The sequence below is a fragment of the Dermacentor silvarum genome, chromosome 2, assembly GCF_013339745.2.
Source record: "Dermacentor silvarum isolate Dsil-2018 chromosome 2, BIME_Dsil_1.4, whole genome shotgun sequence".
Lineage (NCBI taxonomy): Eukaryota > Metazoa > Arthropoda > Arachnida > Ixodida > Ixodidae > Dermacentor > Dermacentor silvarum.
The window spans coordinates 45110455-45127822 of NC_051155.1; positions in this window are offsets into that span (position 1 = coordinate 45110455).

The following is a 17368-nucleotide window of genomic DNA, read 5'->3' on the forward strand; positions in this document are numbered from 1 at the left end:
GTACAGAGAATAGAATGAGTAGACGGGGCGGCCGACGAGCAGGGGAGGAGCAGGAGGGCCAGACGCAACTTGATACTTCGTCTGCTCCAAGTTCATAGAGGTGGAGGGTGCCGCGACGGAGGGAGTGGAGGTTTCAGAAGTGGCGCGCGGCCAGTGTGTACACTACTGTAAACAGCGTACGTAAGGAATGGTGGCGCCATCTCTTGAACCTTCTTGTAACACCCATAGAGCAAGCAATACAACAAGAGGGAACACTCCCATAGAGCCCAGTGACCGAATTAAGTGCAGCGCGCCAAGCGGTCGGCTTAAATCACTTCCGGTTTCGGTTTTAGGCGCGCACATTTTGAACGCAAGCAAGCACGACGGCTGCGCCCCCCCCCCCCCTTTTTTTTTCTTGCTCTTCGTGCGGAATCGGTTTATTATTTGATAAAAATGATTGGAAACGATCTCGTCAAGTCCCATCGAATCTGTGCCACGTTCAAGTTCACAAAGTAGACGCAAGAGCTTTTGTGAAATGTGGAAATATTTATTTTGCTCTATATAAAAGCTCGTTCCGCGCTTTGTGCGTTCATCCAACGTTGTGGCCCCAGGTAAGCAGTAGTTCCTGTATGAAGCTCCACCAGATGGCATCAGCTGAAAAAAATTAAATTACATGCATGTTACATTTACAAGCACGTAACAGCATGTTACAAGCATGTGTCATTTTGGTATTTAGACATAGGAATACTGCGTTTAAAAGCGAAACGTGCGAAAGCGGTGAATGGGTGGCATTACAAACAAAAGCAATCCGCTTTTACATACATGGCATAGAAAATACCCGACTTATCCCAAACAATACCCTAAAATATGAAAACATCTGATTTCCAAGCGTTCCCCCCATTTCCGGGCATTATTTCCTGCACTTTGGCAGCACAAATACACGGACGACTTCGCGTTTCCAAAACCTGACCTCGGGCGACGCGACTGTACGCTACATACACACAGACGGACGCAACAGGCACTCAAGACAAATGCGTGGGTGCAAAGCCTGTTTTCAGTCCTTTAGAAGACGGAATTTTCGTATTACAAGTTTCCGATATGTTCCTCGGCGTTATCTTTCGTGCGTTTTACCTGCACTAGCAGCACACTCCCATGTTATCACTCTTGGCAATCGTGCATCGCGTTTTCAACAGCAGCGATAGTGTGCTCCCAAGAAATTTCCGGTCACGGGCCTTATCAGTCTACTGTGTCGGATCACAAAGCGCACTCCTGCTAATCTATATCACCGCCACTGCCTTTCTTCCTCGCTATAGTTAGCGGACTACGTCATTGAGCCAAACCGGAAGCCGTCCGGGGCGCATGTTTGTAAACAGCGAAAAAGTCTATGTCACGGTGGAAGATGATCCGACGGCGGCGCGAGGCGCGGCCACTTATGGTATCTTCGACTGGTCGCCTCGGAGCGCTCTAGATCGCTCTCGCGAGCGGCGTTATCTTCGGCTGGTTGAAAGAAGGGGCGCGCCTTGCGTTCGGCTGGTTCTTTTCGATCGCCCTCCTCCGGCGTCGAGCGCTCTGAGGCGCTCCGCGCCCTGTCGTCGGAGCAGTCGACGAGATGAGAGCGTTTCCAGCAACGCCATCACAGCACAGCGTCGCCGTTCTTGGCGACCGTCCACCGTAGCCTAGGCAACCTAGGCCACATCATGCTGGCGCTCAAGGAACGGTCGTCCCACCGGCACATCCGCCGGTTTAGCTTTGGATAGGCGAAACATCGGACGTTAGCATGTAGTCACGTGGTTTCGCCTCTGCCATTTCGCGCTCCGAGAGCGAGTCACACGTTCGGCTTGCGCGCTTGTCCTCTACCTCTGAGTTCGGGGAACGGCGGATCTGCACGACTCTGCTTCGGGGGATGGATGCGACCAGTCGAAGATACCATTAGTGTGCCTCTACGCACGCCGCTGCCGCAAGGGGCAGCACCTGTTCTGGGAGCCACTTTTTCGCTCGCTTTGCTGGCGCTTTTATGAGCACGCGCGGCAGAGGTGCTTTATTTCGATGCATATATGTCGTTAGCCTGCTTAAAACGACTCTATTTGGTTAGAGGAACGTCCCTTTATATTTCTGCCAACATTCCCGATTGACTCCGATGCGGCGAGCAGCGGCAAGCGCAGCGCGCCGTCTGCTCGAGCAGACGACGCGTCTCTCTCGTGTTGGAAATGACGGTAGTTTGACAGTAAGTGGCATGAAACATTCTACCTGCTCCGGATTTGGCGTCTGAATAACGAAAATTTGCACATGTTTAAGTATGGGTGTTTAAATGCTGACGGAGGTTGTAAATTATCCACTCTTGTGCCGCTTCTGCAAGGCCTCCTGAACATGTGCTGCACTCTAAAAAAAAAGGGAGTGAGAATGGAGCAACAGGCTCTGTTTCTCCTTCAGGCCAGCGAGTTCCTCCTTCGAGCAAGGTTCACGCGCTGCGCCCTCTTGCGGCAATCGTAAATGGAGGAACTTTCCTCCCTTAGCGCGAGCACCCCGGGACCTGAAAATGAGTTGCGCCGTGATCCCGTGCAGCGCATTGCGATTTCATCGGCTGCGACCGATCGGTTCCATCTCTACGAGCACCATAGGCGATCACTTCACCCACTGACTGTGTTTGAGTGCCTTCAATGTGCTGCGTGGATACTTCATCGCGCAACGATGCGCATGCGATATCATGAACGTCGGTGGAGGAAGGTTGATCGTAAAACAGGCAAGTTATTTTATTCTCGATCATTGGTATGCGCATACGAATTGCTCTCAGCAATAGGCTATATACATTTTAGACGCAGTCCTGTTAGACAGTATTTACTGCACCGAGATGCAAGCAAGACCTTAAAATGTATTGGTAATCTAGATCTTCTTGCTCATGTAGGGGATAATGCTTAAGGATATTTCTTTTCTTTATTCTCGCGGTACATGCGGCTGTCGTGCGATTATTATTAGTGCGAAAGTGCCTATTAAGTTGCGTTAACAAAAACAAATATGTGTAAACGCGTACGTGTAATGAAAGCGGTGCAGAAAGTGACCGATAGTATCCCGAAATCGATCGCCACTGAAATTTATAGCCGCAGTGGCTATGGTGCTTTATTTCCTTATGGTCGCGGCTTCGACTCCGGTTCCTGTGGCCGATTGCGGTGGGGGCGGAATTTGAAAGCAACTGTAGTCTCTTGTAAAGTTTTTATGCAAATTGTAACATACTATTCTACAGCTATTTAACTATATGTTGTTTACGTGGTTCAAAGCAAAGGACAAGTGATCTGATTTGTTTTTCATGCACCATGCTACATCATATTCGGTTTGAAAAAAACTTTGTCCACTTTTTTCAGTGTCATGCGTTACTGCATTTGAGAATGACATTTTCACAATTCAATTTTTTATTCCTTTTAGAATACATGGCTAACTGGAACAAGCAATGGACCTTTATATGTACATCATCGAAGTGGAAGTTCAGCACATCAAAAGACGCGACTTAATTGCTTCTATAACCTGCATGGCTTCTGAAAATAAATACAGACGCCAGAGCGAACCATAAATGACACAATTGCCGATTTTGTTGTGTTTGCTGCTTTGTTGTGATGTCTTGCAATAATTAATTGTTTCATGAATTTCCATCAATGTTGTTGAATGCCACCAATCTTGACTGCTTAAAAATTACCGGGATTGCTGGCAAAGGTGTGTGATAATAAAGCAATTTTGCCTTGCTGTAATAAAGTGTGCATTTATTTACTCTTGCCTCCGTCACTATCTTAATTTAAAATTGCTTTCAAACGAAAGCAAACTTAACGTGTTGTCAGCCAAACTGGCAAGCTTTACAGGTGAGATGTTGGATGTTCAGAGGTCACGAGCATTAGGTGTTATGCATCAAAAATGCTTTCGAATCGTTGTTGTCCTGAATTAGTTTTTAGCTACTCCTTCATGAAATCCCTCTTTCCCACTAGTCCACATCATTATCAGCCTTACTTTGCCGTGCCAGTCCTTAAAAGCCTATACATAGTTGTGTTATACATCTACTGCTTGTAATAAATTATCAACACGCCCAAATTGCCATTTAAGAGTCTGTCACCTTTTACTAGCTAATAACATAATAAATCTGCACAATTCAAAAGTACTGCCATCCAACGATTTTTAAAGAATCGCACTACAATGATTAAAAACGAAAGTAATGTAATCAACATATAACAAAAGGAACAACAAATATGCTATGATGAACAAAAGCACACTACCTGAGCAAGAAACTGTTTTAAGACTCTGTGGAAGAAATAAGCAGGTGTGTGCCACAGTTTCAATAAGGCATCACAATAGTCTGATCAAATACATTATGGTTCTTCCAGAAGCAAAAAAACAAAAAAGTACACTTCTACAACATTGTATGCAAAGCCAACTAGTAATACGTACAGTGGCACAGTTGATGTCTGCAAATCAATACATAGCAATTCTTTATTGTAACTTGCCTTACAAATAAAATCGACCGTGGTGACTATTATCCATCTGTAACACTCGAAGATGCAGGCAATATGGCACATAAATAGAAAGCATGCGGCACCAAAAGGGGCCATGACAAACCACAGCCTTCAACAACGCACCACATGCATTTCTATGCGTTCCACCTCGTCAACCCGTGTTCAATGTCACCAGCAGCCATAAGAAAAGATGGGTTTCGGCATGTGTGCATCAAAGCATTGTTCAGAAGTTATATCTTGACAAATAAGCAAAACAGGGGCGAAATAGCCATTTTTTCAATGTGCAGAACTGATGCGAAAGCCAGCCATTGAGCATCCTGAAGGGAAGGTGCCTGTGACATATAAATGCCAACAGAAGTATATGCCGTTAGGATCCGCTTTTAAGTGCCTTTTTGTGCCTACATGAAAGTGAACTTTGAAGAGTGCTGGTTTCTCAGTGGCTTTGGGATGCCTGAATGCCAAGTACACCATGCAATGAGGGTTGCCTTCAGGAATGTACTCTGCATATATTTGGGGAAGCAGCCGAAAGAGGCACCATTTTTGGCTTGCTGATCCCCTAAGGCTGGCTTTGCCACTACGAAATGCGTCCCTAATGGCAGGAGGTATGGCCTTTTTGTCATGAAAGCTATACTTGAAGGACAATTTTTTTCCAAGGTCCTGCTTGCGGATCACTCCGTCAGCAACTAAACCTTCCAAAACGTGGGTAAGAACACAGTCCCTTCAAGTATGTCATGCATGGCATCAGGAGGTAATTGTTCAGTGACATCAAACTTTTCAAGGCCTTGCAATGGCGACACATTTGTAATGCCGTACAAGGGCCCATTTATAGCTGGGTCAAGTGTGAATGCTTTAAGGTGGCTCTTGTGTGCTGCACTTGTCCTCTCGATACAGTCATCCAAATTATGCAGCATCCGCAATTGTCTGTGCTGAGCTAAGCAGTAATGGCAGACTGTGCCGCTGCTAAAGCAGCACTGGAGACCTGCCAAGAGGTGCATTGAGAGGTATCTCCAGAGAATGCCACAGTCACAACATTAAAGTGCAGACTGCCAGTGCCCCCTCCATTCTTTTATATTAAATTTAGGTCCTGCACGAGTGGCAGTAGCACTTAGGCCAGGCCATGCCGTAGCATGACACGGTACTCCACAACTAGAAGCAAGTGAATGGCACTGAGTTTTGACCGATGCCGAGGATGCAGATTCAAAATAGAAAAGTTAACTAGTAAAATTTTGTGCCGTCCAGCAGCACCACCTAGAGGGTTTACAAGCTCCATCTCATCAGTGTACAAAAGCAGAAATACAGTGCTATGACTGGCATCCTGTGCAAGCTGACGGTACTGATTGAATGCATTGCCATCAGCAAAGTCATAGAGCACATCTTGCGATTTTGACACAGACTGTGAATGCATTCTAGCAAGTCCTCGCATTTCAGGAAATTGTTGACAGTTTAGAGATAGAAATATAACATGTAAAGTCTTTGTAACTGCCAGTCTGCAGTGGCATCTGAGTAGCTTCAGTGTAAATAAAGTGCTCCGAAATGTATTTTTTTTCTCATGTGAGTACTTGTCAAGTCGGAAAATATATTGGCAACAATATCCGCAGCATTCAGTTGGCATGCCAGGTTTTCTATTGTGCACGGTGCCACATTTTTTCCTCTAGGAGCTTTGCAGTTTTTTTGAACATCCCTTCTATGACATCATGAATGAGGGCTTTCACAAGGGTGAAAATTTCATCTGTGGTACTCAACGGTAGCTGCAACTTTTCCATGATTCTGATGTAGAACATAGCTATCTGCTTCCCTGATTGTCGCAATGAAGTCAAAGTTCGAAGCAGTGTCATCACTGTTTGTATCTGATGAAGTTGAGGCATCAGTAACGATGCATTTTCTCCAGTTGCTTCACCACAGCCAAAGTCAGGTGTATGCTCATCGGCGCTAATGCCAGCGGCCTTTGTGTGAACGCGATACACGTGCTTCTTGTAGGCGAAGTAACGGCGAAATGATGCCGCGCAATTCTCTATTCCACATAATACGCAGAAATACGGCTAACAACTGAGGACGTCTTCCGAAACGTTCCACTTCAGTGATATTTCGCTTCTCGCCTTCAGGCACTGAGGACGTGACGGCCGCATTTAAGCGGAAAGTAAAAACGCTTGTATAGTGCATTGGATGCATGTTTAAGAACCTCGAAAATACATTATAGAATTTCTTTCTATGCTAAACTATAATGTACGATATAGATTGTTCAATGCTTCTTATAGTCTCAACATCTATACGCATGTATGCTGGGACAGTGCCTCCTTTATTTTTAGAAAAATAGAGGAGGCGCTGGCTGGGAGTGACATCGTCGACGCAGCACCGGCAACTAGGAGAGCGCTTTTCAACTGGGTAGTACCATTCGAAAGGTAAGTAATCGTGCTTGCTAACTACACTCGCATTGTGCATGCTCCTCGTGTGTGCACAGAGTGCGTGAGCGTAGGAAATGGTACTCCCACGACAACAGCAAGCACCTGTGCTGATGCTTGCCGAGTGCCGGTTGGCAGAATTTAGTTATGCAAGTTTGTTGCCTCAATGCAACATTGAAAATCTTGATAAGCGTCTTCTTCCGATGAGAAATATTACGTTCGGAAATAATCGTGATCATGTGCGCCTGTGCGTGAGCTCCCCCTTTTCTGCTGAAGTTGCATAATAGCGACCCATGTGCTCTTTCACCGATTCTTACTGCAATCCCGTTTCCTCGCTTATAAATGCTTCGACGTCGTAAATAATCTCTGCTTATGAGGTTTTCGGTTTACGAGCAGTTTATGAGAAAAAAATCACAGCTTGCTACTAGTACAGCTTACTTTTTAAGACAAGGCGTGTTGACATAACTTATACGCAAGTAAACATTTGTTTGTGATGTGCTGCTCCTGCGTGTGTTGAAAATTTTACTGAGATGAAGGGGCCCTATTATCATGTGCACTGTTGCCACCCTGCACTAGCGCAAACATTGTTTTCGTGACTATTTTTAGGTGCTCCTCGCATGTATTCACCATGTGACAGCTTTAATGGGCTACTGCTATAAGTCAACACATAACAGAGGGGACTCCTTGGCTATGGCCGCCATGGTGCAACGTGTAATCTGGATGGTCGAGTCAGGTATATATGAAGTGTATGTGTTCCAAATAGTAGGATCTCAGTATCATTCGTTGATAAGTTAGTCGACGTATTACTCAACTCAGCTTACTAAATTGACTAAATATTTATGCAACTTGCTGCTTATTTGTGTTCATAGCTGTTTTGCGCACATTTCATGTTCTATAAGAAAACTAGACCCAACATGTTGTGATCAGTATTTTTTCTTTCAACAATCACTTGGCTGCGATTAACATTACATTTTTGCTAAGTACACTGTGTGTTCATTACTTTTTATTTTGGTTTCATTGTTCTGAAACTGTTTTTCATGCTGTAGCTTTTATTTCCGATTTTCATCTGTTTATGCTACACGCTCGTGCAGTATCTGCGTATGTAAGAATTCAAAGTGTAGTGGGCCAAATTTGTCACAGGTCTAAGCACACGGCGTGCTTAGCATTGTTTAACATTTACAATTATTTGTCTTGTTCCCAGAATAAATGCCACTGGCAAGTGTACATTCGGCGAGCTTGGAACTTCTTGAAAGGATACATGAAGGCCAGTATTCACTGTGCGTAGCTACTACACCAGTGAGGTGTTTTCTAGTAAGCTTGCTATTTTATTTTATATTCATGGCAAGCTATTACGATGCATGCAAGTAGGCATTGTAGCAGTTGCGAGTCTGTCCAGTTACATTGTTTTTCACTTTACGTCAATACAGCATAGACCGCAGAGTTAGCTGATAAATAGTTCGGTGTATTGATACTGTCTCATTAAAGAAACACACTACTTCGCACATAGTGCTTAAATGTCTGCTTGCTCTTATGGCATTTGCTGGTTATTGCCCCCCCCCCCCCCCAATGTTGCTCATCAAATACATTTGATTTCAACATGACCACACAGAACATTCTGATTGACACTAGTGTAATTTTAATAGTGATAATCAACCAGCCAAGGCTTAATTCTACAGCTCTCAAGAATTATTTCTAGTACTTTGGGTTCCTTTCCATGTGTTCTGTTTCATCCTGTGTTTCATCAGCACAGTGGGCAGTCCTTTAAAATTATTCATTCTACTTGGCGCTGTTCAGGTAGAAAATGTTAACCAGCAAGTCCAAATTATAATGCTATCGGTAAGACTTCTATTACTGGGTGGATAAATACAAAGTGCTATATGTAATTGTAAAAGTATTTTTGACAAAAATACCGGTGTCTAGAACAAGCACCATATGCACTGCAACTCTTATAGTGTTAAGTTGGGTAGGCAAGTATCTATGCCAAGTATACTTGCACATATACTTTCTACATATTAGCTAGTATTTTAGCTACATGAAAGAGCGTATGTTGTGACTGCTGAAGTCAAATTTATGATTGATGTGCCTGCCTGTTTTGTTGTGCACTTACTGCTGTGGTGTCTTAGCATTGTAGCCATGTGACAACTGAAGTATTGCAACAATGTGTAAGCTAGCTTGCACCTACTATTGCTACAGTATTCCAACAGATACCTATCACCATATTTAGGCATTTTCTGAGAACCAGCTGTGTTGGCTATGTGCAATTTGTAGTATCCTTATGAGTTTGCCGGTCAGTTCACGTAACTTTTGATGACATAATTTACAGAGAGGGAAGGGAAACAGTACAACATGAATGCTGTTAAAAAGGGACTTTTTATTTTGATGGAAGGATTCAAAATAACAATAAAACTAGATGTGTGCTTATATCTTGCGCAAGTCCTATCAGAGGCAAGACAGAAGTTGTAATACAAAGGCATAAAATCACGATAAACAGTATTTGCATTAAAAAGGTGGATAAGCACAGACTAATTTTGTTCGCTTTGTCATCAAGAAAGGTTGCTTTTTCATGCATTGATAACGGGGCTGGCTTACACGTATCATTTATGTGGCTATGGCTCACTGATTTCTCTTGGCACTCTTTCCCCGTTTGTGAAAACAGATGAACAATTTTAATCCGACCTGAAGCCCTATCATGACAATGCACGGCCATGTTGAGCGAATTATGTCATCAAAAGTTACGTGAACTGACGGCAAACTCATAAGGATACTACAAATTGCACATAGCCAACACAGCTGGTTCTCAGAAAATGCCTAAATATGGTGATAGGTATCTGTTGGAATACTGTAGCAATAGTAGGTGCAAGCTAGCTTACACATTGTTGCAATACTTCAGTTGTCACATGGCTACAATGCTAAGACACCACAGCAGTAAGTGCACAACAAAAACAGGCAGGCACATCAATCATAAATTTGACTTCAGCAGTCACAACATACGCTCTTTCATGTAGCTAAAATACTAGCTAATATGTAGAAAGTATATGTGCAAGTATACTTGGCATAGATACTTGCCTACCCAACTTAACACTATAAGAGTTGCAGTGCATATGGTGCTTGTTCTAGACACCGGTATTTTTGTCAAAAATACTTTTACAATTACATATAGCACTTTGTATTTATCCACCCAGTAATAGAAGTCTTACCGATAGCATTATAATTTGGACTTGCTGGTTAACATTTTCTACCTGAACAGCGCAAGTAGAATGAATAATTTTAAAGGACTGCCCACTGTGCTGATGAAACACAGGATGAAACAGAACACATGGAAAGGAACCCAAAGTACTAGAAATAATTCTTGAGAGCTGTAGAATTAAGCCTTGGCTGGTTGATTATCACTATTAAATTACACTAGTGTCAATCAGAATGTTCTGTGTGGTCATGTTGAAATCAAAGCATTTGATGAGCAACATTGGGGGGGGGGGCAATAACCAGCAAATGCCATAAGAGCAAGCAGACATTTAAGCACTATGTGCGAAGTAGTGTGTTTCTTTAATGAGACAGTATCAATACACCGACTATTTACCAGCTAACTCTGCGGTCTATGCTGTATTGACGTAAGTGAAAAACAATGTAACTGGACAGACTCGCAACTGCTACAATGCCTACTTGCATGCATCGGAATAGCTTGCCATGAATATAAAATAAAATAGCAAGCTTACTAGAAACACCCTCACTGGTGTAGTAGCTACGCACAGTGAATACTGGCCTTCATGTATCCTTTCAAGAAGTTCCAAGCTCGTCGAATGTACACTTGCCCGTGGCATTTATTCTGGGAACAAGACAAATAATTGTAAATGTTAAACAATGCTAAGCACGCCGTGTGCTTAGACCTGTGACAAATTTGGCCCACTACAACTTTGAATTCTTACATACGCAGATACTGCACGAGCATGTAGCATAAACAGATGAAAATCGAAATAAACGCTACAGCATGAAAAACAGTTTCAGAACAAATGAAACCAAAATAAAAAGTAATGAACACACCGTGTACTTAGCAAAATGTAATGTTATCGCAGCCAAGTGATTGTTTGAAAGAAAAAATATCATCACAACATGTGGTTCTAGTTTCTTTAGAACATGAAATGTGCGCAACACAGCTATGAACAAATAGCAGCAAGTTGCATAATATTTAGCAATTAGTAAGCTGAGTTGAGTAATATGTCGACTAATTATCGACGAATGATACCGAGATCCTATTTGGAACACGTACACTTCATACATACCTGGCTCGACCATCCAGATTACACGTTGCACCACGGCAGCCATAGCCAAGGAGTCCCCTCCGTTATGTGGTCACAGCCTTGCCACTATAAAATAAGTTGTGTTAACTTATAGCAGTAGCCCATTAAAGCTGTCACATGGTGAACACATGCGAGGAGCACCTAAAAATAGTCATGAAAACAATGTTTGCACTAGTGCAGGGTGGCAACAGTGCACATGATAATAGGGCCCCTTCATCTCGGTAAAATTTTCACACACGCAGGAGCAGCACATCACAAACAATGTTTCTTTACACAACAATTCATTTCTTTTTTCTTTCATAAGCAACTTTCCTGTCATGTTTAGTTGCGTATAAGTTATGTCAACAAACCTTGTCTTAAAAAGTAAGCTGTACTAGTAGCAAGCTGTGATTTTTTCTAAAAACTGCTCGTAAACCGAAAACCTCATAAGCAGATTACGACGTCGAAGCATTTATAAGCGAGGAAACGGGATTGCAGTAAGAATCGGTGAAGCACATGGGTCGCTATTATGCAACTTCAGCAGAAAAGCACAGGTGCACATGATGATCATGATTATTTCCGAACGTAATATTTCTCATCGGAAGAAGACGCTTATCAAGATTTTCAATTTCGCATTGAGGCAATAAACTCGCATAACTGAATTCTGCCAACCGGCGCTCAGCAAGCATCAGCACAGGTATTACTGTTGTCGTGGGAGTACCATTTCCTACGTTCACGCATTCTGTGCACACATGGGGAGCACGCACAATACGCGTGTAGTTAGCAAGCACGATTACTTACCTTTCAAACGGTACGACGCGGTCTAAAAGCGCTCTCCAAGTTGCCGGTGCTGCATCGACGATGTTAGTCCCAGCCAGCGCCTCCTCTATTTTTCTAAAAATAAAGGAGACGCTGTCGCAGCATATGCCGCTGCGTAGTGGACGAGCTCAGGCACGCTAATAATTCGCATGCTTTCTTTGCGCCATGCACCCAACTTTCCGCAACCATGACACAAAGGCAACGCACTACCCGGCACGAAAATCGTTGGTCCACATTTGCCTGGCGCGCCACGCATAAGGCGAGTTTGCAGCAAGACACAAGCTATCTTCTCGCACTATTATTGAAGCTAACTACGTCACATTTCATTACCGCAAACACAAAACACACGATCAAACGCTCGCACATCCAACAAGCACGTTGTAGACGGAGGAATGACAACGGCGCCACCTGCACACTAGTGAGGCTGTGGTGGCCTCCGTGATACATGATTAACTAGCCGTGTTGCGCCCAACTATGTTGCGAGACAAAACGGTTAATTCTGTAATGTATTTTCGAGGTCTTTAAACGTGCATTCAATGCACTGTACGAGCGTTTTTACTTTCTGCCTAAAAGCGGCCGTCACGTCCTCGAGCCCAGCGGTAGGGTGGCTAGCGTCGCAACGCCGTAGCCACGGGACTACGTTAAAACCCTGTAATTAACCGTTCAAAATTCTGCATCTTTATATTAAAAGGTCTTGTGCATTGCCTGCACCTGTAATAACCTAATACGTTTAGCTTTCTCTTACTAGCAATTGTTTAACTTGGCAGAAAACTAATTTGCATTCCGGCACAATTGGGGGTCGCATTTCGTGACTATATAAGATCGTACGCAGGTACACAAAGCATGTAAAAAAAAAAAGAAACGTGAACCGTGTCGTTATATGCGAATGTGTGCGAGTGGTTCTGTCAGTGCCCTATGAATTGTGTCATGAATCTGTTTGATTACGTATGTGTAAAATGTATGATGTGTTAATGTAACCATGTGTATTATATAAAACCGGACAGTGTGACTATGTGCGTGTGTTATTGTCAAGTGCTCTATGAATTGAATGCGTATGTGTACATTTGAATACTGCTCTAGGCGAATGACCAGTGTAAGCTCTATTAATTAAGTGTATATTTAGAATGTCTGCAAAATAGAACGTTATATAAGAAATGTGTGTCAATATTGTAATAATACGTTCACACATGTTTCGCGTGTGGGAAGAATCTTTTTGTACATACAATATTTTAAACATTTCATTGCCTGTAGCCTCCGACACCATCGCTCAGTGCGTGCGAATCACGAAGCCTTGTATTGGCGCCCCTAGTAGCTTCAATCCTAGTTGTTAAGCCTATAGTCGTGTTGCTGGCTTCACTTGCCTGGAGTCGGCCATGTTGCTTTTGGAAAGGGAGTAACAGTGCTCCCAGCCATGAGGGAGGAAAGTTCCTCCATTTAAAGACGAACATAGGGGACATCGCCGTTCCTCCTTTAAAGGAGCAAGGGTCACTCCTTTTTTTTTAGAGTGTGCCCCTAGCGGCGGCGCTCACTTCCGGTCACACGAAGTGGCCGCTCTCTCGCCCCAGCGCGGGCGCGCCGTGGGAGCACCTAAAACCCCTATATATAAAAAGTAGCGACACTCTCCCTCCGCCTTCCCTCCTCCTCGTTTCTCCTCTCCTTCGCGCTCCTTTTTCGACCGTTGCGCCGCCTACACCGCTTGAAACACGTGCACTTGTTTATCTTTCGCCGCTGATCAGATTCGACGATCGCCGACTGTGTTCGCCGCTATCGTTGTGCTCCTCGGCAGTCGGTAGACGCTTCTCGGGCGAAAATGGCGATGGAGCGTGATCGTAAAAAACGCAGCCAGCGCCCGGCGGCGCGACCGTCCACGTGATGCCATTAGGCCAATACCGACGCGGCGTCGCCCTCGGACAGGGTGTGCGAGGAGGCGGCGGCATTCTTCAAAGCGTGCCGCTACTTTTATATATAGGGGTTTTAGGAGCACCTTTCTTCTTACACCGTGGTCTATATGTTGTTGCGGGGCCACAAAAAACGTCACAAACTTGTCCCTCTAAGACTGATTACACGCCAAACTAACTTTATCACCACGGCCGAGCTCCTTATCGCTAACTGCTTCACAGCGCGCTGTGCGGCCAGCGTGCCTCAAAAGTACCCCAGAAAGTAACGAAATTACTTTTCTGTAATGTTTGGCGTCCGAGAAAGCAGCACAAAGTTCTCCTAGCAAGATGCACTAGGCTACGCACCACGGCCGAGTTAGTTCTCGCTAACTGCGACACGGCGCCCTGTGCGGCCAGTGTGTCTGAAAATCCGAAATAAGTTGCCATAATCCCCTAGAGAGCGTTGGAAACATGTCCCGGCACGATTCATTAACTCAAATTAAGTGCGCCAGGATGGCCGAGCTGTTTTTCGCTAACTGCGTCTTAAGTCTCGGTTCCGTGCCGTAAGCCTAATTGCGTCGTAGACTGTGACACAAAATTTCTCACCTTGCCGTAGTCCTATAGGGCAGTGGTGTCTTGTCCCACTGCATAAGGAACGCAATAATACGCCGAGAGCCCAAAAACCATTACATTAAAAAAATGGAGACGACGGGTCGCCGCGCGTCAGCGCTCAAACGCGCGCACAGCCGTCCTCGGCTTGGGGAGTGTCTGGCGGATGACGCATGCATCTGGCGCGTCATTGGCCTGTCGCTAGGTAAGGCAAGAAAAATGAGTCGCAAAGTTTAAGTTGTTTATACGCAAAATGTTTTAGTTTCCGCGGCAAAAAGAGTTTAAAATAACATCATGTCTGTTAAGTTAATTTCACTTTTTTTTTTTCGATGCTCGCGGCAGCTAACGTTCGGCATAAATACTATAACGTGACGTATGGTGACGTGTTTCCTGTTGCCAGTTTTTGCCGAGTGTCCGTTCTTGTTGAATTTCTTTTTCTATGCCGCACCGTTTGCACCGCCACTGAGATGCACACGTCCACCTGAAATTGCTTCCATCGTCCCGAGTTCACCCACTTATCTTGGAAGACGCCTGTTCTGCATTCTTTATCACTGCCACATTACAAGTGCGAAAGCTTGCTAAACCCTCCTCCCCACCTGAGATGGGTTCTAGGAACACTGCAGATTTAAGCCTTTGGAACCGCGGCTGCAGTATATAAACACGATTGCTACTGCCAGCTTTGTGCCGTTGATTCAGTACACCGACCTGCGTTTCTTTCAGAAGTTCTGAAGGCCATTTTACAGAGAATCGAGCTCGATCTTGTGTTTTGGCTAGCTCCACGTTTGCAGCTCCTAAAGGAAGAGCTGCAGATAGACAAAAGTCTATCTTTTGTCTATCTGACAAAAGACAAAAGGAACGCAGTGATGGTTGACTTCCATGAACCTCTACCTGCTCGAACGTTTAACTCAAACGAGGTGTTGTTGAACGATGTGATTATATCGTTCCCCCCTGCTGATTCTACCGAAATAAGCGCAAGCAAACCAGATGGACCACTAAGGATCGTCTCACGTGACGGCTTGTGAAACCAGTCGAGCCTCGCAGAAATAACTCGATCAAGGCATATAGGTGTGCGTTCAGCCATCGCAAGTCAGTGCCGTCAACCGGGGCACTTTTCCTTCAAGAATCAAAACTCAACTACGCTTAGGAACGGTGATTGTGACATTTTTATCTAGTCTGCCGCTAATGTGGCACCAGTGAAATGACTCCAAATTGATGATTATCTCTGTCTTCAGCAACCGCTCACTCCCCCCCCCCCCCCCCTGAAAGTGCACATTTCGATGTGAAGCGCCATTTTTCCTGGCTTGCTACTGAATTCTTTGTTTGTTTGTTTTTTTCCTTCGTGCGTGTGTGTGCCTGTGGTGTCGTCTATAGCGGATCAGTTAACTGTTTAGGATTGTGTCTTTCTGCGTGTCACCTTCTCTACCCCTTTTATCGTCGCCTGTTAGCGTGTATGACTTCAATGTTACGTCAGTTTTCTCGACCAACTCACGAAGTTTTTCTGTCGCTACTTCAGCATTCTTTTAGCCCCTCTCGCCACATCATGGTCGCGGAAAATGAAGCAGCGATTGTTGAAGTGTCGCTATGGGCATCGATAGATGGCACTTGTAACATTTCCATCAGAGGCGATCCCACTCTTATACCATGTAGCACTCTTCACTGCCTAGAGCCGGTACGAAAAACGTGAAAATGAGACTGGAAAAACAAGTTGCTCGCTTACCGACATTTCTTTCTTTAATGCTGCCCCGACCAGACGAGCGAGCATGTTAGACTTATCTCATAGATTGATCTACGCGCAGCTCAATCGCGAAGGCCATGTTTATGCCCGTATTCTTTAATGACTTAATGCTGCTGCGACTTGAGGCGCGAAAATTTTAGGCTTATACAATAGCCCCAGAGATCCGCGCGCAGCTCCATTTCGGAAGTCATATTTAAGCCCGTATTCTTTATTCATTTTTCCACTTGGAGAGAGTTAACTCAACTTCTTCGAGTTGTAGATGACGTTGCCACACATTTGAAGGAGCCTGTATGGTTCGACGTCGTTCCTCTGGGGTTAGATGGGCTGCTTCAGAAACGCACTTCGAGTCCTGCTTCTTCGAGTAGGCTCTGAAGGTGCTGGATAACGAAACCATAGCTCAAGAACCGCAGAGGGCCGGCATTGAAGCACATAGTTGAGAGACGGCGCCTTGTGAAATGATTAAGAATCCGGTGCGTCATTAACAAAAACCGGCTAAATTGAGAGGAAATCTAAGGAAAGGGAAAGGTGTCACTTGTGACTTCATTCTAATCTTACAGCCGCGTCCGATGCTCTTGTAGCAGTGTCAGAACGCCCGTTCTGCGCAAGCTTCTCGACTATAATTCAGCGAGAGAGAGAAGGAAAAAAAAAATTTACATGGTAGTCACTTCTTTACCGCCAGTTCTGGAGAAATACATGTCCAGGCAAGAGAAATTTCCGGAAACAAATAGGCCCAAGCTATAAGAATCATCTTTGTCCCGTGCCGTTGTTAGGCAAACATTTGTCCAGCAGAAGTTAAAGTTGTTTAGTCGCTTCTTGTTATCAGGTTGCAGGTTATCAGCGCTCACAGTTTGGTTAGAGCTTAGTGCACGACTGAGGTAGGACGTGGCACCGTTTCGCAGAGTGGCAAGAATGAACGTGGACGATGTCCAGGCTGTTCCACAGAGCGATGTTGCGACTTGGTGCGCAACGTCGCTCCGTGAGCGTGTAATGAGCTTGTTATGGTCACTGACACCTGGCGAAACCTTGTAGTAGTCAAGAACTCTTATTCTATGCACAGTAGAACCAAAACACGAACAGCCTCCATCTTAACTGATTACGCATTCATTAGGCCTTGCGAGTGTTAATATGGAGTGATTACACATGAATAGATAGTTTCGCTCCGCACAGAATAGCCAATTTGACTTTG